This window comes from Bos taurus, chromosome 17, assembly GCF_002263795.3.
Source record: "Bos taurus isolate L1 Dominette 01449 registration number 42190680 breed Hereford chromosome 17, ARS-UCD2.0, whole genome shotgun sequence".
Lineage (NCBI taxonomy): Eukaryota > Metazoa > Chordata > Mammalia > Artiodactyla > Bovidae > Bos > Bos taurus.
This window is the reverse complement of record NC_037344.1, coordinates 63,232,000-63,256,429: the sequence shown is the minus strand read 5'-3', so window position 1 is coordinate 63,256,429 and position 24,430 is coordinate 63,232,000. Positions and strand designations below refer to the sequence as shown.

General features: G+C 45.5%; 1 non-coding gene across 1 annotated transcript; it reads right to left on the bottom strand.

The window, feature by feature from the left end:
• Positions 1–9,164: 9,164 nt before the first annotated feature.
• On the bottom strand, positions 9,165–9,237 carry TRNAW-CCA (transfer RNA tryptophan (anticodon CCA)). The gene has a single exon. It is a non-coding gene; the product is annotated as a tRNA-Trp (tRNA).
• Positions 9,238–24,430: the final 15,193 nt, after the last annotated feature.

Sequence of the window (24,430 nt, the reverse complement as noted above, 5' to 3'; positions counted from 1 at the left end):
AATGTCCACCTCCATTACAGTTCCGTCCTGACCAACGTTCCCCCTTCCTTTGAGTTCCAGGTGGGCCCCCTTGCATACAGGTTTCTTAGGTCCATTTTGGACCTCTGGAAGGTGTTTTACGAATCCCTGTATTTTCTTATTAAATCTTCACCATAGGCCTAAAAAAGAAAAGACACTATTCCTATTTTACAAATGCCACCTTCTCTGGGAGTTTTTACACTCCTGTATATATACTCCCTACTCTTTAACCTCTCTCATCCCCTCATAACCCCTTCCCATTTACCCTATCCATTTAACATACATTTTGTTATTTTGACTAAAAACGTGCACAATGTTACAGTTGTGAGTTAAGTTTTATTTGGGGGCAAAGTAAGGACTATAGCCAAGGAGACAGCCTCTTAGATAACTCTGAAGAACTACTCTGAAGTGGTAGTGGGAAAGTCGGTATAAATGTGATTGTTAGTGCAAGATCGTGTGTCCGAGGGCACAATGAGGCCAAACAAACCAAAACTTCAGAATGTGGAGCAGAGAAAGGTTTATTTAGTTTATTTATTTAAATTTAATTTAAATAAATTAATTTATTAATTTTATTTTATTAATTTAATTTATTTAATTTAGTTTATTTATTTATTTATTTAAATAGCCCTGCAGTGGGCTATTTAAGGAGACACATGTCTTATACCCTGAAAAGCCCCTCGCTACCCCCAAGGGGTTCAGCAAAGCATTTTTAAAAGCCAGCTTGAGGTGGAGGGGGGGACAGGGGGGTGGCAGGGTATGTGATCAGCTCATGCACAGTTCTCTGATTGGCTGATAGTGAGGGAACAGGGTAGTGTTACAGGGGTTAATTTGATCAGTCCTTAGTCTCCAGGAGATCTGGGGCTATGTGCTCACGGTCATCAAGAAGTTAACATTTCCCATTTGGCGGGGGGTTTTCACATCCGTAAAACAAATGTGTGCAATTCTGAAAGTGTGCATCAAATGCTATTATCTAAGCACTTTCAGTTCACTTCAGTTCTCTCAGTCATGTCTGACTCTTTGCGACCCCATGAACCGCAGCACGCCAGGCCTCCCTGTCCATGAGCAACTCCCAGAGTTTACCCAAACTCATGTCCATTGAGTCGGTGATGCCATTCAACCATCTCATCCTCTGTCGTCCCCTTCTCCTCCTGCCTTCAATCTTTCCTAACATCAGGGCCTTTTCCAATGAGTCAGCTTTTCGCATCAGGTGGCCAAAATATTGGAGTTTCAGCTTCAACATCAGTCCTTCCAATGAACACCCAGGACTGATTTCCTTTAGGATGAACTGGTTGGATCTCCTTGTAGTCCAAGGGACTCCCGAGAGTATTCTCCAGCACCACGATTCAAAAGCATCAATTCTTCTGCACTCAGCTTTCTTTATAGTCCAACTCTCACATCCATACATAACTACTGGAAAAACAACAGCCTTGACTAGATGGACCTTTGTTGACAAAGTAATGTCTCTGCTTTTTAGTATGCTGTCTAAGTTGGTCGTAACTTTGCTTCTAAGGAGTAAGCGTCTTTTAATTTCATGGCTGCAATCACCATCTGCAGTGATTTTGGAGCCCCCCAAAATAAAGTAAACCACCATTTCCACTGATTCCCCATCTATTTCCCATGAAGTGATGGGACCAGATGCCATGATCTTCGTTTTCTGAATGTTGAGCTTTAAGCCAACTTTTTCACTCTCCTCTTTCACTTTCATCAAGGGTGCTTTAGTTCTTCTTCACTTTCTGCCATAAGGATGGTGTCATCTGCATATCTGAGGTTATTGATATTTCTCCTGGCAATCTTGATTCCAGCTTGTGCTTCTTCCAGCCCAGCATTTCTCATGATGTACTCTGCATATAAATTAAATAAGCAGGGTGACAATATATAGCCTTGACGTACTCCTTTTCCTATTTGGAACCAGTCTGTTGTTCCATGTCCAGTTCTAACTGTTGCTTCCTGACCTGCATATAGGTTTCTCAAGAGGCAGGTCAGGTGGTCTGGTATTCCCATCTCTTTTAGAATTTTCCGCAGTTTATTGTGATCCACACAGTCAAAGCCTTAGAAGCTAAAGCAGAGGATATGGGGAAGGCCTGTCCTGGGAAGGCCCCACAGGGTCCAGCTCAGTTATAAGTCTTTAATTAAGAGGGATCCGTGTGGTCAAGCACACATTTTGGCAGAGGTTTACTGCTAGTCAGAAGGAGCTGGTGTCTCTATTAATGATGTTAGTGCTTTTCTAGATTTAAGAAGATTCAAGGATTTGTATCCTAAAAAATATTTAACTGTCTGAAGACCAGATTTTCCCAGAGCACAAAGTGCCTCATTCCTGAGCTCTGCCTTGAACTCCTTTCAGGGTGTGTTGAAAGTCACTGACTGCAGTGGCTCATGAATTCACCCATGTAAACACAGAAGGCAAGTGACAATTTTTAGTTGGCTTTGAGTACCTGCCACCCTCCTAGGATGTAAGGTCTGTAGGGGTGGAGATTTGTCATTGCTCACTGTTGTCCCAGAGTCTGGAAGGGTAGCATATTATGTTCTAGGAATGTTGGCTGAATAAATGAGGAAACAGCTTAGTTAAGTGTTTGGCCCAGTGCTGCACAGAGTAAATGGCAGAGCTACACCTTGACTCAGGTATAGTTTGGAATCTTTTACTATTTGCTGAGAAGATGAAACTGAGAAATGGAATATTTCCTGGCATATAAGTAAACAAGGGTGTCACAGTCATGATTGACTGCAGCCCTCCAGCATGAGTTTGTGAGCCCTAAGGGCACTGGGGGAGGGAGAAGAATACCTGAGATCTGACAGCTATTGAGCTGCAGCCATTCCTTATGGTAAACCCCCAGGGAGCCGGGGATGTGAGAAACACAGTATACTGGCCCAGGATAGCTGACAGGCAAATGAAAGGAATGATTTCCATGATCCCAGACTCTCCCATCTTTCCATACATAGAAAAACACAGAATTCCTTAACTTGGGATATCTGGTTTTCTTTAATTAATAATAATCTCTTCATGTTTGGACTACCTGCCCTTTGTTGTAAAACTTCTATATAACCTGACTCCTTCCCTCACCTCCTCAGAGCAGTTCTCTCAGGATTACTTGAGATGCTGTCGCCGGGGCTTGAAGTCCTAAATATTCCCACTGAATGAAGCATAACTCTCAACTTTTAGGTTGTGGATACATATTTTTTTTCAGTTGACAAAACCAACACAGAAGAAAGGAGGTCTGCAATGACTGTAGAGATGAAAATGAAGCCGGATGACATTAGCATCTAGCTTCAGACAACTAGGCTAGACTTTGCAGTCAGTTAAGCTGATAAATTTCTTTCTTTTTAAAAAAAATTTTTATTTTCTGGTTGCACCATGGAATCTTAGTTCCATGACCAGGGATCGAACCCACACTTCCTGCTTTGGAAACACAATTTTAATCACTGGACTAGCAAGGAAGTCTTCTTTCTTTAATTTTTTTCCTTTCGTTTATTTGTCAAGTCAGGTGGCTGTGATTTTCACCCCAAAGAATCCCTACGTGGTAGACCTTCAAAAACCTGAGTTGAATAAGAAATATCTTATCCAACTATTTTTAGCAAAGGGTATGTCTGTTTCAGGTGTTGGCCTGTCCTTTCAGCTGAAGTGGGACCCAGCCAGCTTTACTCTCACCTCCGCCCTCTCCTGTCCTTAATTCATTTCAGCACATGTTGACCCGAAACAGGAAATCCACACATGACCTTCATGTTCTTTTAGACCTTTTTTTTTTCTTACTTGGGCACTTGGGATTATATTTTCAAAAAACCTCAGCAGAAGTTGAATGTCAAGGGACTTTCCTGGTGATCCAGTGGTTAAGACTCTGTGCTCCCAATGTAGGGGCCCAGATGCAATCCCTGGCCAGGGAACTAAGATCCCACATGCCACTCAATGACGTTAAAAAAAAAAAGGTGGAGTGCCAAATAATGATGAGACTGGCTTCCAAGAAAGTTATATATCATATCTAAAGTACAGCTGCAAATGTATATTTTCACCTACATTTACTGCAGGGAAGCAGCTGTCTTCTGTACTATCTGTCCCTTTCTGTTGTTAATCAAGTTTGCATTTTTCATTTTTCTCAAACAGAAATATGTTTATACTCCTGTGTCCTGGGACAGGGTGAAATTTAGCTTCATCGACATTCTAATTTTAAAACCATCAACTTGACAAATTTTACTGTCCATCAGTTTGAGTACATCTACTTCAAGCACTTTGAAAATCACCTCTTTTTTTGTTTGTTTGTTTGATGACGCTAGTCACAATTCTACTTCACAGAAGAATGTCCCTGGTGGGTTGGGGGTGGTCTGTATAAAAGAACCTTCTCTTTTGCATGCTGCTGCTAAGTCGATTCAGTTGTGTCTGACTCTGTGCGACCCCAGAGACGGCAGCCCACCAGGCTCCCCCGTCCCTGGGATCCTCCAGGCAAGAACACTGGAGTGGGTTGCTATTTCCTTCTCCAATGAAGGAAAGTGAAAAGTGAAAAGTGAAAGTGAAGTCACTCAGCCGTGTCCGACTCTTAGCGACCCCATGGACTGCAGCCCACCAGGCTCCTCTGTCCATGGGATTAGTGATCTTTAAAAGTTTGTGTTAAGACTCAGGAACTAACTCCTACAACTAGTAAACCATTTGGAACCTGTCACTAAACACGTACTTTCAGTCAACAGGAAACAAACCTTCTCCTCTTCCCCTACCTCCAGTACAACACTAATCTCCTCTCCCCCTATCTCCAGTACACCACGAAACACACTATGTTCCGCATCTACAGACTTGCCTAATCTGGGCATTTCATGCAAGTGGACTCATACAATATGTTTTTATTTATTTATCTTTGGACTAACTTCTCTCCCTTATATACATAAAGGAGACATGCTTATGTTCACCTGCAGGCCTGTACAAAATCATTCATTCCAGAATCATTCTGAGTAACCACCGTGGGAAACGACATGGGTTATAGTACGCAAGACTCAGAGGAGCTAAACTTATTTTGCTTATTTGTACCATGTTTTATACTGAGCCAGCAATTCAAAATAAACTCTTGCTCTCATAACAACCTCAATGAATTCAAATACTATTCAGACGTAATATTCAGCCAAACACAAAGGAGTTCAGACTTGTGTTTCCATTTATTTGATGTCAAAAGCAGAAAAATATAAAATACGGTGATCATAGTCAGAATGGTGGGTTTCTATTGGGGGGTTACTGACTGGAAAATGGTGAAAACCATCCTGTCTACGTGTTTCAGAAGTTCTGTATATTGATTTAGATGTTGGCCATACACACGTTGAGGCTTCCATGACAGCTCAGTTGGTAAAAAATCTGCCTGCAATGCAGGAGACCCTGGTTCAATTCCTGGGTCAGGAAGATCCACTGGAGAAGGGATAGGCTACCCACTCCAGTATTCTTGGGCTTCCTTTGTGGCTCAGCTGGTAAAGAATCTGCCTGCAATTCGGGAGACCTGGGTTCAACCCCTAGGTTGGGAAGATTCCCTAGAGAAGGGAAAGGCTACCACCCCAGTATTCTAGCCTAGGGAATTCCATGGATGATATAGTCCATGGGATCACAAAGAGTCAGACACGACTCAGAGACGTTCACTTTCACTTTTCATATACACATTTATATATACAAGAAGTCAAGTCGTATACTTAATATCTATGTACTCTATAATATGTAAAGCAATCATCAGATGAAAAACAAACGCCAAGAATATTTTTCTCACAAAGCAAACTTCTGGCCCTGGTGTTTCCCCCCTGAATACTTACAAATATTTAAGACAGAAATGATGCCAATCTCCAACATATTCCTCAAGAGAACAGATTTAGGGGGACTACCCCCACCCTGTTTTTATCAGTTTTGATACCATCTTCACAATAGACATTATAGGAAAAGGGCAATCACAGGCCAAACTCTTCTGGATGGTGATGCCAAAACCCAATACTAATCATTGGCAGTCTAGATTCAGAGTTTGAGTTGTTTGTTTGTTTTTCATTTTTTGGCTGCCAAATGTGGCCTCACCATGGATTGAACCTGTGCCCCCTGAAACTGGGAGCACAGAGTTTTAACCAGTGGATGGCCAGGGGCGTCCCATATTCAGAGATTTTTAGAAAGAAATTGGGATTTAATGGCAGGATTTCCATCAGGATCACTGGCTGTTTGGAGGATGCCTTGGGGAGTGGTGGTGCAGTGGTAAAGAATCCACCTTCCAATTCAGGACACGCAGGAGACACTGGTTTGATCTATGTGTCGGGAAGATCCCCTGGAGAAGGAAATGGCAACCCACTCCAGTATTCTTGCCTGGAGAGTCCCATGGACAGAGGAGCCTGTTGGGCTACAGTCCATGGGGTTGCAGAGTCAGGGACAACTGAACATGCATGCTTACGCTTACTTACTTGATGATTGGAGAGAAGGGACAAAGCCATTGGGATTAGTGAAATAAACATTTGGTGACAGAAGTTAGAAGGGCCTGGGTCATCCTCAGGGATAGTCCTGGGGTGAGGCCTCGAGGGTGGGGCTATGGATGGGTCCCTCTCAGAGGAGGAGATGGGAGTCTGTCCTCTGCTTCTACAAGGTCTAGGAATGGAGGAGAAACCTGCAGGGCCTGGATTCTGGTGAGAAAGGATGAACAGGGAGGGTGAGCCATCAGAGCCAGTGCAGGCCAGGGCCCGTCCTCAGCCTAGGCTGCTCAGACAGTGGCTTACATCAGTAGTCAGTGAGAGACTTCCCTGGTGTCTCAATAGCAAAGAATCCACCTGCCAATGCAGGAGGCAGGGGTTTGATCCCTGATCTGGGAATATACTACATGCCTTGGAGCAACTAAGCCCATTCACCACAAATACTGGGCCTGTACACTAGAGCCCACATGTCACAACTACTGAAGCCCGCCTGCCCCAGAGCCTGCTCCACAGCAAGAGAAGCCACTGCAAGGAGGAGCCCCTCACCACAACTGGAGGGGAGCCCCTGCTCTCCACAACTGGAGAAAAGCCCATGCAGCAGTGGAGACCCAGCACGGCCAAAAATAAATGAATAAATTAAAAAAATTTTTAAGTCAGTAAGACATTGAGGGTCACAAACTTCATTAAATTCCCAGGGTACCAGCCTAGATGGCTACTTTCCCAATTAAATTTGTATGAACTCCTTCTCATCCAAGGCTGGTCCATTGAAGGGAAGTTAAATCTTGGCAGAGCCATCATGTGACAGTTGGTTTGGAATGTCCTAAGTTCGGAGCCAGCTTAGGGGTCAAACAGACCGCTGGTTACGTGGGGTGGTCACCTGGTCATCGGGAAAGCTCAGCGTGAGACAGCTGACAGTGTGAAGATGCTGGGGGAGGATGAACACATGGTTGTACTTCCCCTGGGCCTTCAGAGGGGCTTCCTTCGGAGAAATCTGTCATGTCTGGGGTCAGGGATTAAGTCCTAGAGGTGGGGGGCTGGGTCAGGGTTTGAGCCATTCTTTTGGCCCAAGACTTCCTCTGGGGTATCAACTCTCTCCTCGCAGAAACCCTGGGCCAGGATATTTTGAAAAAGAGGGGGAGAGGAGCCCTTGGTTCATGAATAGGGCATCATCGGGAAGTCTTAGGGATTCAGGGATCTCTGTCCTCAAGGAACCAACTACATTCCTGTCTCAGTTCCATCATGCATCGTATGACTCTGGACGAGGCACTTAAAATCGCTAAATTTCAATGCTGTGAACTAGCAACCCACACCAGTACTCTTGCCTGGGAAATCCCATAGACAGAACTGGCGGGCTACAGCACACAGGGTCACAAAGAGTCAGACACAATGACTAAATAACAACAACACGATGTGGGCTACAGCCACTGCACTGTCCCCTCCACAGGGCTGACATAGGAGTCATGGGAAAGATTGAGATACATTCTCCACGAGCCGCAAAAGCACCCTTCCCATGTACAGGATGAAAAGAAAACATCCACCCTTCCCTGTCCTATAGCCATCCAAGTCCTCTTTCTGGAGGCAAGCCTACCCAGTTTCTAGCTTTTTCTTCTGCACAGTTATTGAGCAAGCACTTAAAGAGGACTTCTGAAGTACCCATTCTTAATTTTTCCTTGTATTTAACCATTTTAAGCCTCATACCACGATACTATAGGTTCTATTTAAGAACAGTGCAGAGAACTGTGGGGAGAGGTCAGTCCATCATCTTCCTAGGTTCATGCTGCTTCTAGAGGGATTTGAACCAGTGCCCATGTTCTCAGTTTATATTGTGCTGCCTTCCTATATTGCCTCATCTACATAAAGGTATCTGGTGGACTTCCAAGGTGGTCCAGTGGTTAAGACTCTGTGCTTTCAATGCAGGGGCGTGGGTTCGATCCCTGGTCAGGGAACTAAGATCCCACATGCCACATGGTGAGGCCAAAAGAAAAAATTAAAGGTATTTACCCACATAATCTCTCCCTTGAGTGTTTTAAGTGCACCCCAAACTGTAAGATCTTCTTAAAGCCTAACTTTGATTCAGGAGGCTCTGCTAGGCAGCTGGTCGGATAAGGGGATCAAAGGTTTAAAGTGTGAATAAGTTATCACTGACTTTCCTGTGCTCTTCTGCCAGCAAGATGCCAACAGCTCTCTTTGTTATGAATGTATTTCCTAGGATCTGGTCTGATGGAGACAAAAAGGAAACTTGCTCCTCAGTTAAGAAGATACACACCTCACCCCCAGCAGTGGGTCAGAAAAGTGGGCATCCTGCCACACCCCAGGGTGCACCCTACAAACCAGTCAATTGAAGGTACTTTGGAAATTCAGTCTTTAAATAGACTGTAGAATAATGATAGAAGTTTATTTAGTATACTGTGTGTAAGAGAAAACTATAAAAATGTTAAGCCATATTCCTTTTTTTCCATGTATGAAAATTTAAATTTGCCAAGTTATTTGTGCCATGACCAGAAAAGTGAAGGTGTATTTACAACTCAGGTTTGTGTACATGTAATAGTCAACAATGTCTGGATATTAATGTTTTAATGTTAGCTGATGGCTGAATATTAGCAGAAGTAGGTCTCTCCGTGAAACGGTGCAGTCAGGTTATTTTTTTTAAATTAATGGATGTTAGTATTTAGGACAGGTTTTTTTGGGGAAGGGTTGTTTTATTTTTCATTTGGCTGTGCCAGCTCTTAGTTGCAGCGTGTGGGATCTAGTTCCCTGACCAGGGATCGAACCTGGACCCCCTGCATTGGGAGCATGGAGTCTTATCCACTGGACCACCAGGGAAGTCCAGTCGTGGTTAAACAGTAGGATATCAGTATTTTCAAAACTTCTATAATTGATTATATTTATGATGAAATGTTAGTCAAATGAATAAAATAAATTATTTTGTCTCGAATTCAATCCAGTGCCCTAATAAAAGTGTGCTTGTAATCACCTACAAAATTCTAAACAACAGATGATCAGTGTGGTAGCAGCCTATGTGAATTCACAGAGGCCAGCGTGGCTTTGACAGATGTTAAAAATAGAGCAGCGGGCACTTGCCTGGGAGTCCAGAGGTTGAGATTTTGCCTTCCAGTCCAGGAGGTGTGAGTTCCATCCCTGCTCTAGGAGCTAAGATCCCGCATGCCTGGCAGCCAAATAAAAACAAAATGTAAAACAAAAGCAATATTGTAACAAATTCAATAGGCTTCAAACAGACTTTAAAATCAGTCCACATTAAAAAAAAATATATAGCAATTTAGCTGGACTTCAAAATGGGCAGGATGAGTGATGGGACTCTGTCATTGAATCATAACATGGGAGTTTAGTACCATTTGTAGATTGAATATTTCACAATGATACAGGTTGCCTTCAGCTGAAAAGCCAAGGGCTCTGTCTCACTTCTTTTCTGCTCCTCTCCTTTGCCTTCCCTTGTCCACCAAGGCAGATGGCCCAGCAGCAGCTGAGTCATGCTTGTTTTACCCACCACATCCATGCAGCCTATCTCCTTGCCCAAGGCAACAAAACCTCACCGAGCAATTCCTGAGCAACACCACCAGTGACTGACAGTCACTCTGTGTCCCCACCCCCGCCTGCCAGACTCCCCTGAGGACCTTTTGGAGGAGCTCCCTCATGACAGAGCAGAGGAAGAAACCCTATCTAACGCCAAGGTAAGGTCGCTTGTCTTTGTCTGAGAGGGATATGTTGCTTTGTTCGTTTATTTCATGTCAATTGAATTCACCTGTGAAAATCTGGATTATCAATGGTTTACACAGTTTCCGTGATGGGGAGGGTGCCCCTCACAGATCTCTAACCAACTGATAGCTGATACAAAGGGGTATTCAAGGGACTTCCCTGGTGGTCCAGTGGTTAAGAAGCTGCCTTTCGATGCAGGGGCTGCAGGTTCAGTCCCTGATTGGGGAACTAAGATCCTACATGCTGCAGAGCAACTAAGCCTGTGTGCCACAACTGGAAAGTCCAGTGCACTGTGACAAAAGATCCCGAGTGCCCCAACTAAGACCCGATGCAGTCAAATACATATCAATAAAATAAAATAAAAAGAGGGCAATCAAAAATGGCAGCATCTGTCCTACTGGACAAGCATTTCCACCAGCAGGCATTTCTCCTCCTTGGACAAGGATTCTGTGATTGCCAACCAAATCGGACTTAGGGACACATCCTCTAGGAAAAGCCAGTCAGTACCTTTTGGCATGAGTAGGTTTGGCCCCTTTTGCTTTTGGGTGCCCTTGAGTCAACTGCTGTTTCCCATTTGGTTTTCTAGATTCACCAAGAGGACAAAAGACATGTGCAGGTGAGGAAAGGAAATTCAAACTCCTTAAAAAAAAAAAAAAAAAAAACCTGGTCTTACCCTCATAGTATCTTCTTTTCTATTTGTATCTGCAGGTGGTCTCAAGAACCAATGAAAAGGGTATGTGTTTTAGAATTACTCACTCAATGAGGAAAAGGGAGGTGGGGCTTTCTTGCTGGTCTTAGGTCTGGAAAGTTATCCTGTTTCTAGTTTCCTGCTGGGGATGAGGACTGGAGGTAGCTCTGCACCCCCTGAGAATAGCTGTGTTCTGTTGAGGGGGTGTGGATCTGCATACATGGGGCTTTAGAAGTGGGTGTGTGGGGAGGATCTATGTGAAGTGATTGTGAATGTGTGGGCAATGTGTACAGTTAAAAACACGTGTTTCCCAGGACTTCCCTGGTAATCCAGTGACTAAGACTCCGTGCTCCCAATGCAGTGAACCCAGGTTTGATTCCTGGCATGCCTCAACAAGACCCAGAGCAGCCAAATAAATAAATTTAAAAAAAAATACGTTTCCCCCGTAGATACGTCCCACTTACACATCACAATTGCCAGCATCACATTTCCCAAAAAGTGCCATCAGCCCTGAATACTTTATGTACATTATCTCGTTCAACCCTCCCCACTGTGCCTGGGCAATGACCCACTATCCCCACTTCTCAGAGAGAGAAACAGAGGCGCAGAGATGATTGACCCATGCTCAGGAGCTCCTATGTAGAAGAGCCAACATGTGAATTCAAATGTGTGGCCAAGAAGCTAAACAGCTGACTTTCAGTTACCACTCAACCATGGGGTCATTTGTCTTAGGGCAAGACAGTCTGGGCATCAGTGTACAGAGGCCACAGACACCGCCCATCATCAGAAGGGGCCTCAGTGGTCCCAGAACCCAGAGCAACTATGAAAGTGAAAGTTGAGTTGTGTCTGACTCTTTGCAACCCCACGGACTGTAGCCTGCCAGGCTCCTCTGTCCATGGAATTCTTCAGGCAAGAATACTGGAGTGTTTTGCCATTCCCTTCTCCAGGGATCTTCCCAACCCAGGGATCGAATGAACCCGAGTCTCCCACACTGTGGGCAGATTACCGTCTGAGCCACCAGGGATGCCAGGGCAGCTATAGGTACATTTAAAGCCAACTTTGGCATCGATGTGAGTGTGAATGCCCATCAGAAGCCACATGCTCCTGGTCAGTCCACAGAGTCTGAGACTCTGTGTAGACAATGCAGGTTGATATCTACCAGTGCTAGGGTCACTTCTCAGCCTCTGGCCCTAACCATATAAAAATCAGGGAGAGAGCTTCCGTGGTGACTTAGTGGTAAAGAATCCACCTGCCAATGCAGGGGACACGGGTTCCATCCCTGATCTGGGAAGGTCCCACACACCATGCGGCAGCTAAGCCTGTTCTCCACAACTACTGAGCCTGAGCTCTAGAGCCCTCAAGCCGCAACTGCTGAGCCCGTGTGCCTACAGTCTGCACTCTGCAACAAGAGAAGCCACTGCAATGAAAAACCCTCACACCAAAATTAGAGAGTAGCCCCTGCTCACCACAGCTAGAGAGAAAGCCCTTGTGCAGTAATAAAGACCCATTGCAGCCAAAAGATAAATAAAATTTTTAAAAATTGTTAAGACTTGCTTTTTAGAAAAAAAATCAGGGAGATATTTTAGTGTATTTAATAGTATTATGACCACAAGCTCTGCAACTCATGTGAGCTTCATCCCCCAGAACCGTGATAGATAAGAAACCCGGATTTGGCTTTGTTGTTAGCCTGAACACCCTGCTTCTCATTTCTTTCCCGTTCCTCTCCTTTGCCTTTCTTCGCCCACCAAGGAGGGTGGCCCCTAATTCTCAGTGCTTGCTTGTTAACTGATCGCGGCCACAGACTCTCGCCCGCGGTCCACATCGAGCAGACCTCTCTGAGTGATTCCTGAGCAGCGTCACCAAAGGCTGACAGTTGCTCCGTGTCTTTCCAGCTCCCCCCGAGGGCCTGGTGGAGGAGCTGCCTATGCACAGGGCAGAGGAAGAGAGCCCGTCTAACACCAAGGTAAGCTCAACCATCTTTTAATTCATTAATAAACTTAAAATTTGGCTGCACCGGGTCTTGGTTGCTGCGCACGGGCTCTCTCTAGCTGTGGCAAGCAGGGGCTGCTCTTCACTGCGGTGTACAGGCTTTCCACGGCAGTGGCTCCTCTTGTTGCAGAACACAGGCTCTAGGGCGCACAGGCTCAGTAGCTGTGGCGCACGGGCTTAGTTGCTCCTGGGCATGTGGGATCTTCCCAGATCGGGGAGCAAATCCGCATCCCCTGTATTGGCAGGTGGATTCTTTACCACTGGACCACCAGGGAAGTCCAAGTTCACCCATCTTTGTCTGAGATGAGAGTGCTTCTTTTTTGGTTTCTTTCTTTCATTTCTAATTCATTTGAATTCACGTAGGAAAATTCGAGCGTGTTCATTAGAGGTGGGGTTTACAATTTCCTCAAAGGAGAACATTGAGTCTCTCACCTATGACCCGTGATTCCAGAAAAGAAAGGGAAGGTGTTAGTCGGTCAGTTATGTCTGACTCTTTTGCGACCCCATGGACTTTAGCCCAGCAGGCTCCTCTGTCCGTGGAATTCTCCAGGCAAGAATACTGGAGTGGTTGGCCATTCTCTTCTCCAGGGGATCTTCCAAACTCAGGGATGGAATCTGGGTCTCCTGCACTGTGGGCAGATTCTTTACCGTCTGAGCCACCAGGGTGCCCTAGGCCATTCACACAGGCAGCATGGGTTTAGAGATCACGCAGGGACCTTTCCTCATCAGAAATGCTTCCTCAGTGGAGTAAGAATTTTGCAATGGGCGGACCAGTATGGACTTGAAAGATCCATGGTGCAGGAAAAGCTTGTCCCTTTTTCACCAGTGTTGTCTTCTACACTATCTTTTGGGACATTTGACTGGACAGTTTTCCCACCTGTTTTTCTAAAGTCCCCTATAGGATCAAAGACCCACATTGACAGTGCACAGCATGATCTGATACCCATAGCTGTTTTCTCTTCTGTCATGGCAGGTGACCTCAGGGCTAACTGAAAATGGTACGTACCCTGGAATTACTCATTTGTTTCGTGGCGGGGCCCGGGGGTGGGGGATGCGGAGAATGCGGATAATGAGAAAGATGGGCTGTGTTGGCAGGCTTTCATCTGGATCAGATCAGATCAGATCAGTCGCTCAGTCATGTCCGACTCTTTGCAACCCCATGAATCTCAGCACACCAGGCCTCCCTGTCCATCACCAACTCCCGGAGTTCACTCAGACTCACGTCCATCGAGTCAGTGATGCCATCCAGCCATCTCATCCTCTGTCGTCCCCTTCTCCTCCTGCCCCCAATCCCTCCCAGCATCAGAGTCTTTTCCAATGAGTCAACTCTTTGCATGAGGTGGCCAAAGTACTGGAGTTTCAGCTTTAGCATCATTCCTTCCAAAGAAATCCCAGGGCTGATCTCCTTCAGAATGGACTGGTTGGATCTCCTTGCAGTCCAAGGGACTCTCAAGAATCTTCTCCAACACCACAGTTCAAAAGCATCAATTCTTCGGCGCTCAGCCTTCTTCACAGTCCAACTCTCACATCCATACATGACCACTGGAAAAACCATAGCCTTGACTAGACAGACCTTTGTTGGCAAAGTAATATCTCTGCTTTTGAATATGCTATCTAGGTTGGTCATAACTTTCCTTCCAAGGAGTAAGCGTCTTTTAATTTCATGGCTGCAGTCACCATCTGTAGTGATTTTGGAGCCCAGAAAATTAAAGTCTGACACTGTTTCCACTGTTTCCCCATCTATTTCCCATGAAGTGGTGGGACCAGATGCCATGATCTTCGTTTTCTGAATGTTGAGCTTTAAGCCAAATTTTTCACTCTCCTCTTTCACTTTCATCAAGAGGCTTTTGAGTTCCTCTTCACTTTCTGCCATAAGGGTGGTATCATCTGCATATCTGAGGTGATTGATATTTCTCCCGGCAATCTTGATTCCAGCTTGTGTTTCTTCCAGTCCAGCATTTCTCATGATGTACTCTGCATATAAGTTAAATAAACAGGGTGACAATATACAGCCTTGACGAACTCCTTTTCCTATTTGGAAACAGTCTGTTGTTCCATGTCCAGTTCTAACTGTTGCTTCCTGACCTGCATACAGATTTCTCAAGAGGCAGATCAGGTGGTCTGGTATTCCCATATCTTTCAGAATTTTCCACAGTTTATTATGATCCACACAGTCAAAGGCTTTGGCATAGTCAATAAAGCAGAAATAGATGTTTTTCTGGAACTCTTTTGCTTTTTCGATGATCCAGCGGATATTGGCAATTTGATCTCTGGTTTCTCTGCCTTTTCTAAAACCAGCTTGAACATCAGGAAGTTCACGGTTCACATATTGCTGAAGCCTGGCTTGGAGAATTTTGAGCATTACTTGACTAGCGTGTGAGATGAGTGCAATTGTGTGGTAGTTTGAGCATTCTTTGGCATTGCCTTTCTTTGGGATTGGAATGAAAACTGACCTTTTCCAGTCCTGTGGCCACTGCTGAGTTTTCCAAATTTGCTGGCATGTTGAGTGCAGCACTTTCACAGCATCATCTTTCAGGATTTGGAATAGCTCAACTGGAATTCCATTACCTCCACTAGCTTTGTTCATAGTGATGCTTTCTAAGGCCCACTTGACTTCACATTCCAGGATGTCTGGCTCTAGGTCAGTGATCACACCATCGTGATTATCTGGGTCATGAAGATCTTTTTATACAGTTCTTCTGTGTATTCTTGACATCTCTTCTTAATATCTTCCGCGTCTGTTAAGTCCATACCATTTCTGTCCTTTATCAAGCTCATCTTTGCATGAAATGTTCCTTTGGTATCTCTGATTTTCTTGAAGAGATCCCTAGTCTTTCCCATTCTATTGTTTTCCTCTATTTCTTTGCATTGATCGCTGAAGAAGGCTTTCTTATCTCTTCTTGCTATTCGTTGGAACTCTGCATTCAGATGTATATATCTTTCCTTTTCTCCTTTGCTTTTCACTTCTCTTCTTTTCACAGCTATTTGTAAGGCCTCCCCAGACAGCCATTTTGCTTTTTTGCATTTCTTTTCTATGGGAATGGTCTTGATCCCTGTCTCCTGTACAATGTCATGAACCTCATTCCGCAGTTCATCAGGCACTCTATCTATCAGATCTAGGCCCTTAAATCTGTTTCTCCCTTCCACTGTATAATCATAAGGGATTGGATTTAGGTCATACCTGAATGGTCTAGTGGTTTTCCCTACTTTCTTCAATTTAAGTCTGAATTTGGCAATAAGGAGTTCATGGTCTGAGCCACAGTCAGTTCCTGGTCTTGTTTTTGCTGTCTGTATAGAGCTTCTCCATCTTTGGTTGCAAAGAATATAATCAATCTGATTTTGGTGTTGACCATCTGGTGATGTCCATGTATAGAGTCTTCTCTTGTGTTGTTGGAAGAGGGTGTTTGTTATGACCAGTGCATTTTCTTGGCAAAACTCTATTAGTCTTTGCCCTGCTTCATTCTGTATTCCAAGGCCAAATTTGCCTGTTACTCCAGGTGTTTCTTGACTTCCTACTTTTGCATTCCAGTCCCCTATAATGAAAAGGACATCTTTTTTGGGTGTTAGTTCTAAAAGGTCTTGTAGGTCTTCATAGACCTGTTCAACTTCAGCTTCTTCAGCGTTACTGGTTGGGGCATAGACTTGGATTACTGTGATATTGAATGGTTTGCCTTGGAAACGTTTTTGAGATTGCATCCAAGTACTGCATTTCAGACTCTTTTGTTGATCATGATGGCCACTCCATTTCTTCTGAGGGATTCCTGCCCGCAGTAGTAGATATAATGGTCATCTGAGTTAAATTCACCCATTCCAGTCCATTTCAGCTCGCTGATTCCTAGAATGTCGACATTCACTCTTGCCATCTCTTGTTTGACCACTTCCAATTTGCCTTGATTCATGGACCTGACATTCCAGGTTCCTATGCAATATTGCTCTTTACAGCATCAGACCTTGCTTCTATCACCAGTCACATCCACAACTGGGTATTGTTTTTGCTTTGGCTCCATCCCTTCATTCTTTCTGGAGTTATTTCTTCACTGATATCCAGTAGCATATTGGGCACCTACTGACCTGGGGAGTTTCTCTTTCAGTACCCTATCATTTTGCCTTTTCATACTGTTCACGGGGTTCTCAAGGCAAGAATACTGAAGTGGTTTGCCATTGCCTTCTCCAGTGGACCACATTCTGTCAAATCTCTCCACCATGACCCGCCTGTCTTGGGTTGTCCCACGGGCATGGCTTAGTTTCATTGAGTTAGACAAGGCTGTGGTCCTAGTGTGATTAGATTGACTAGTTTTCTGTGAATATGGTTTCAGTGTGTTTGCCCTCTGATGCCCTCTTGCAACACCTACCGTCTTCGAGCCTCCCCAATTCTGAATTCCTGCTGGGAACAGGGGCTGAGGATGGGGTGAGAGAAGCTGATTTCCCAGGCAAAGAACCATGGCTGTTTTTCTTTTCTAAATACTTGTTTACTTACGGCTCACTGGGTCTTCATTGCTGCACCTGGGCTTTCTCTAGTTGCAGCGAGCAGGGGCTACTCTCTGGTCGCCGTGCACAGGCTTCTCATGGCGGTGGCTTCTCGTTGTGGAGCACGGGCTGTAGGGCTCTCGGGCTTCAGTAGTTGTGGCACATGGATTCAGTAAGTTTCGGCTCCTGGGCTCTAGAGCACAGGCTCAGCAGTTGTGGCTCGAGGGCTCAGTTGCTCTGAGGCAGGTGGAATCTTCCTGGATCAGGGATCCAACCCGTGTCTCCTGGGTGGGCAGGTGGATCCTTTAGCACAGGGTCACCAGGGATGCCCCCATGGCAGTTTCATTGCCTTTAAATTTTGTTTATTTTTGGCTGCATTGGGTATTCAATTTTTTAAATTTTTTAAATTTAGATTGCCTTCAGGTGGTGACCCCGTATGTGTGTGTGTGTGTGTGTACTTCCCTATTTTGATGTTGCTTCCAACAACACAACTGCCAGCGTCAACTTCTTTTTTTTTTTTAATATTTTGATTTATTTATTTGACTGCACCAGGTCTTAGTTGCAGCACATGGGATCTAGTTCCCTGACTAGGGATCGAACCCCAGACCCCCACACTGAGAGCTCGGAGGCTTAGCCACTGGAAATCCCTAGTGTCAAGTTCTAAATGCAAAAGATCCCACTGCTACTGTTTCATATGATTAAATGCATTTAAAATGTCTCAAACCATACACTTAAAATGTGTGCAGTTCATTGTATGGCAGGTAGACCTCAGTAAGCTCAGTGGAAAAATCTTATCACCAGCCTGGCAAATGTCCACAAGGTTCCAAGAAGCACTGTGATTGGGTCAATGACAACTTCTGTTAGTAATTTTCTCCTCCATCCAACCTTTCATATTCAGTTTGACAGGATGATAAGTGAAGTCATCCCTGTCCTAATTTCTCATGAGAGAAAGCAGAGACTGGGGAAAGTGGATGAGTTCTGGAGAGTCGCACAGACTGTGGGTGTGGAACTGAGGGAGGCCATCCAGACTCTTCCATCCAGAGCCTATGCACTTTCTCCCACACCCCTACTGCCTGGGAGAAGCTCAGCTTCCATGCGTTTGGCATCAGTTATGTGCCGGGGCCTCTTTGTGTAGGATGCTTGCAGGGCCTGAGATGCAGCAACCCCAGCCCTTGCTCCATCAGATATTTTAGTACTAAATGGATATTTCCTCCAAGGATGCTTCATTCCTGCTCCTTCCCTTCTTCCTCAAACCGTTGGATTACAGGAGGTCTCAGCATTAAACCTCCCTCATCTCTGGGGCTCGGGGGCAGAGTTCCTTTATTTTGCAGGAGCCCCAGGGGGAACTTACATGTCCCTCTCAGTTCTGGAAGAATCTGAGAGAGGACGAGTGAACAGACCGCGTCTGAATGTGTCCATAAGAGTTGGAATTTAAGGCTTATCCCTTTGGAGGCTAGAGCCAGAAAGATCTGGTGGAAATGGGGAAGTGAGATATTAAAGGGGGATCCCCTCTCTCATTTGAGGATTTGCAACTGTGATCAATGTCTGGGTGGAGGGCTCTGGCTCCAGGGAGCCCCGGGAAGTTCTGGGACCTCAGAGGAAAGAGTGAAGGCCCCAGCTGGAGTAGAAGAAAGGAGTGAGCTACGCTATTAAGTCATGTTTGTGTCTCTAAAGATTGGATTGTTGACCGAAGATATGACTCAAGTAGCGAGGACGAAGACTCCCCAGGTAGGGAACTGCTCAGGTAGGATTCAAGGGGAAAAGGATCCTGGGAGCAGTTGGGCTATACCTGTTGCTTTAGAGACAGAGGAGGAAGGGTGTAAAATGGGAGAGAAAAAGGAAATCTGTGTCCTTTTTATGATTTCATGACTTAAGAGCTCACTAGGACTTCCCTACAGTCCAGTGGTTAAGACTGTGACTTCCAATGCGAGGGGTACAGGTTCGATCCCTGGTCAGAGAACTAAGAGTCCACATGTCATGCTGCACAGCCAAGAAAATTAAAAAAAAAATTTTTTTAATAAAAGAATAAGAGCTCTCTGTCTCTTGCTTTGGGAACCTTGTTTTTTCGCTTTGGTATTGCAAGCTTGTCTTCCCCTGCGCCCCCACCAAGACCTGCTGTTTCCTGATTCTGCCAGTGCCAAACCCCAAAACCTTTGGTTGGCATCTCTTGGGAATTGAGTGCTAGCATTCTGGGGTTGGGTTTTGGTGTTGATTTACAAGACAGGCCGTCTGGTGAGACACGACTCCCTCACAAACACTTGAACCTGGAGAGAGTCCCTTGTGTGTGCTCCAGACGCTAGCAGACACTCCCTCTGCACGTTCAGGCCTCGTGGCAGCGCCTCCATGCCCTGTCCTCAGGTTTACATGTGCTGATCATGTGCTCTGTTGCTCAGTGGTGTCCAACTCTTTTGTGACCTCATGGACTATATAGCATGCTGCAATCCATGGGGTCGCAAAGAGTTGGACATGGCTGAGCAACTGAACTGAACCGGACTATATAGCAAGGCTCCTCTGTCCATGGGATTCTCCAGGCAAGAATACTGGAGTGGGTTGCCATGCCCTCCTTCAGAGGATCTTCCCAAACCAGGGATCAATCCCGAGTCTCTGGTATTGATAGGCAGATTCTTAACCTCTGAGCCACGTGGGAAGCCTCAGGTTTAACCCTGGTTTAAGGGCACTCCCAGGGGTGGAAATATTAGAGGGGCAGCCGGGGTTTAAGGAATCACCCCCACCCTAACTCTGTGCTTTCTTTCCCCAAGGCCACTCCATCACCATTACTGCCCTTGTGCACGCAGAGGCCTGTGTTACAGATTCTGACGACTGAGTTACGGGGACCAGCAATCTGCCTGTAATTAATTTCCTACTTATGTCCCTCTTTTTTATTCTGTTTATATTCTATCGGTAGACGCCTCTTCATTGCTCTTCTCTGTTCCTTCTTATGATTTTCATCCTAAAGAACTTGGTCTTGTCCAGACACTTGAGGTCCAGAGATCTTCCATGTCTAGAAAAATTTCTCTCCAGCCCTCCTCCCTCCCTGGCTTTCCCATGGTCATCCTGACGCCTGACACGCAGTCTACACAATTGAGTTGTGCTGAGCAATCCTGAGCGGCCAGCATAGAGGTGGGCTGGGCATCAGAAAAACTGGGTACCCCTCCTATGGGGGTTCTCCTGCACTGGATGGCTCTGGTCATGCACAGCTGTTTTCTGCCTTTCAGCTGTCAAGATTACACAATTTTTTTTTTAGAAAAAGGTTATTCCATCAGGAATCTAATTCCAGAAATCCTCCTGTCCTGGATTCAAGAGAATGAATCAAGAAAGTAAAAGGAGATGAAAAAGAGCAAGAAGAGGAAATGTGAGTGTTAGAGAGGGTAGGAAGATGTGCAGAAGGCGAATAAGTGCACTTCAGGAAAACCCCCAAACCAGAGGAGCACCCTGGGTTGGCCACCACGGCATGTGACCATGCAGGGGAGATGACTGATGGTTCCCATCAGTGCCAGCAAATGAAGGGTGAACTGACTACATGTCCCAGGGAATGGATACCCAGTCCTTTCCAGGCCCTGAAGAGGGGGCCGTACGTGCCTGCAGGGCCACCATATTCACGACTCTGGGAGGGACAGGTCCTGTTGCATTCTTTGTGGAAAGCGTCCCTGGCATGGTTAAATATCCTGTCCTCCTGACCTTCTCAAGCTGAACAGGGAGCTCCTCAACTGATCAGTGTGGTGACAGTGTGACAGGCCCTTGATGCCCCACCCCCACCCCATTTCAGGTCTCCTTGGACAAGGCTGAGGTGCACAGAGGCGCCAAGGTTCCTGCTCATACAAGCAGGCAGTTCCCTGCGGGCACACAGTCACCCTGTCATCAAGTAGGGGACCCTGCAGGATTCACACCTGGCTGGGATTTGCCCAACCCCTGGGGAACCCCTCAGCCTCTGTGGAGCCCCGTGGAATGGCCTTGGTCACCTCATGGCACCATTTCTCGGCCTGAGGTTCTGCAAACTTTCTAAATACAAAAAAAAACTCAAAACATAAGAATGTGAAAGAAATTCGATGCAGTGCTACCTCGGGGGTATGTTAAGGAGTTAGGATTCTAAGTTACTTGCATTTCTTTTTATTTCCCAATTTTGTAAATAAAAAACACAAATGCAATTTGTATGCTATTTTCAAAGCAGTGTGTTCTGTGACCTTTTCTTACTGAAATAGACTGAGGCCATAACATTTATGGTTCTATTATTATTAAAGCATTGTGCTGTGCTATGTGCTTAGTCACTCAGTCAGGTCCAAGTCTTTGCAACCCCGTGGACTGTAGCCCACCAGGCTCCTCTGTCCATGAAATTCTCCGGGCAAGAGTACTGGAGTGGGTTGCCATGCCCTCCTCCAGCGGATCTTCCCAAGCCAGGAATCAAACACCGGTCTCCCACTTTGCATGTGGATTCTTTACTGTCTGAGCCACCAGAAAAGCCCAAGAACACTGGAGTGGGTATTCTATCATTTCTCCAGGGGATCGTCCCAACCCAGGAATCAAACTGGGGTCTCCTGTCTTGTGGGTGGATTCTTTACCAGCTGAGCTACCAGGGAAGCCCTTAAAGCATTCTAATTTTCTTTTAATTGAGGGGCAAAGTTTGGCTGGGGAATTAGAAAGAAAAATGACTTTTAGGGGACAAGGTGTATTCCAGGTCTCTGCCCATTTCTACTCTGTGGGTCTTATAATGTTGAGCATGATCTGGGAGGACCAGGGTCACCAGTCCCGCCTGTGTTGTTATAGCCACACGTTCCGGGAAACAAACTCACTCAGAAGGACAATGCAGATAGTGGAGCGCAGTTTATTACACCGGCGGGCCCAGGGCAGAGTCTCCTCTTAACCAAGGACCCCGACCAGCATTTGTGAAAATCTTTTATACCCCATGTGTACGTGTCCTAACCCACCACCCCAATTTCCTTGAGACTTACATAAAACAAAGGAAGGGTAAATACAATCACAATAACCCCATCATTCATGTGGTATGTGTTCAAACGGTTAATAATAAGTCTTCCGATAGATATAGAAAGAATTTATGACCTGTCCAGAGGCAGGAGTGATTACAGTATGTTTTTTCTTAGGCAATGAGTAACCTGGATGTGATCTTCAAGATTCCCCTGTCCAGAGAGGGTCTTATCCTTCTATTGTAGTTTCCATAGGCACTAAACACAGAATTCAGAGTCCGTTGGAGAGGTGGCCGAGCATGATCAGCATGAACAGGCCTAAGGTGGAGTCCAACTCTGTCTGTTTCCTCCTTCAGTGTCAGCAGACCTCCTGCTCCTCGCAGAGCCCAGGTGGGTGGGACTCAACCCTTTGATCCTGAAGTTACTTACAATATTTTTCCCAATTGGAGATTTGCAGAGAGAGGTGATTGCCCACCTTCCCCTGGATCAGTGGTAAAGCCTTTCCTTGCCCACTATCCTTGGCAGTTCTAGACTTTCAAAGTCTCCTATCTTTGGTCTTCCCTGGTAGTCCAGTGGTTAAGACTCCATGCTTCCAATGCAGGGGACATGGGTTCAATCCCTACTTGGGGAACTACGTGACTTGAGGCACCAAAATCATTTTAAAAATAAGTAAAATAACAATAAAAGCCTATGTTTGATTGGAATCCATGTTTCAAGATCTTACTCAGCAGGAGCTAAAATCCCACCTCTTGTTCATGAACATGTGTCCTGGAACCCAGGACACACAGAGGCATGAAACTGATCTGTTCTGATTCCCAGGCTCTGCTCAGTTCAATTCAGTTGCTCAGTCATGTCTGACTCTAAGACCTCATGGACTGTAGCACGCCAGGCATCCCTTCAGTTCAGTTCAGTCGCCCAGTCATGTCTGACTCTTTGAGACTCCATGGACTGCAGCATGCCAGGCCTCACTGTCCATCACCAACTCCCAGAGTCCACCCAAACCCATGTCCATTGAGTCGGTAATGCCATCCAACCATCTCATCCTCTGTCATCCCCTTCTCCTTCTGCCTTCAATCTTTCCCAGCATCAGGGTCTTTTCCAAGGAGTCAGTTCTTCACATCAGGTGGCCAAAGTATTGGAGTTTCAGCTTCAACATCAGTCCTTCCAATGAACACTCAGGACTGATCTCTTGTAGGATGGACTGGTTGGATCTCCTTGCAGTCCAAGGGACTCTCAAGAGTCTTCTCCAACACCACAGTTCAAAAGCATCAATTCTTTGGCACTCAGCTTTCTTTATAGTCCAACTCTCACATCCCTACATGACTACTGGAAAAACCATAGCCTTGACTAGACGGATGGGGTCACGAAGAGTCGGACACAACTGAGTGACTGAACTGAACTGACTAGATGGACCTTTGTTGGCAAAGTAATGTCTCTGCTTTTTAATATGCTGTCTAGGTTGGTTATAACTTTCCTTCCAAGGAGTAAGCGTCTTTTAATTTCATGGCTGCAATCACCATCTGCAGTGATTTTGGAGCCTCCCCCTCCTGCCCCCGCAAAATGAAGTCTGCTGCTGATTCCACTGTTTTCCCATATATCTGCCATGAAGTGATGGGACCAGATCCCATGATCTTAGTTTTCTGAATGTTGAGCTTTAAGCCAACTTTTTCACTCGCCTCTTTCACTTTCATCAAGAGGCTCTTTGGTTCTTCTTCACTTTCTGCCATAAGGGTGGTGTTATCTGCATATCTGAGGTTACTGATATTTCTCTTGGCAATCTTGATTCCAGCTTGTGCTTCTTCCAGCCCAGCATTTCTCATGATGTACTCTGCATATAAGTTAAATAAGCAGGGTGACAATATACAACCTTGACATACTCCTTTCCTGATTTGAAACCAGTCTGTTGTCCCATGTCCAGTTCTAACTATTGCTTCCTGACCTGCATACAGATCTCTTGCTTTTTCAATGATCCAGCGGATGTTGGCAATTTGATTTCTGGTTCCTCTGCCTTTTCTAAAACCAGCTTGAACATCTGGAAGTTCACAGTTCACGTATTGTTGAAGCCTGGCTTGGAGAATTTTGAGCATTACTTTACTAGCATGTGAGATGAGTGCAGTTGTGCGGTAGTTTGAACAGGCTCTGCTAAATGTCCAGCCAAAAGCACTTGATAACTGAGGCTCTACATTTAACTCTTGCATGTATCTGGGTCCTGGTATCTCCCAGACTTGACCGGAAGTGA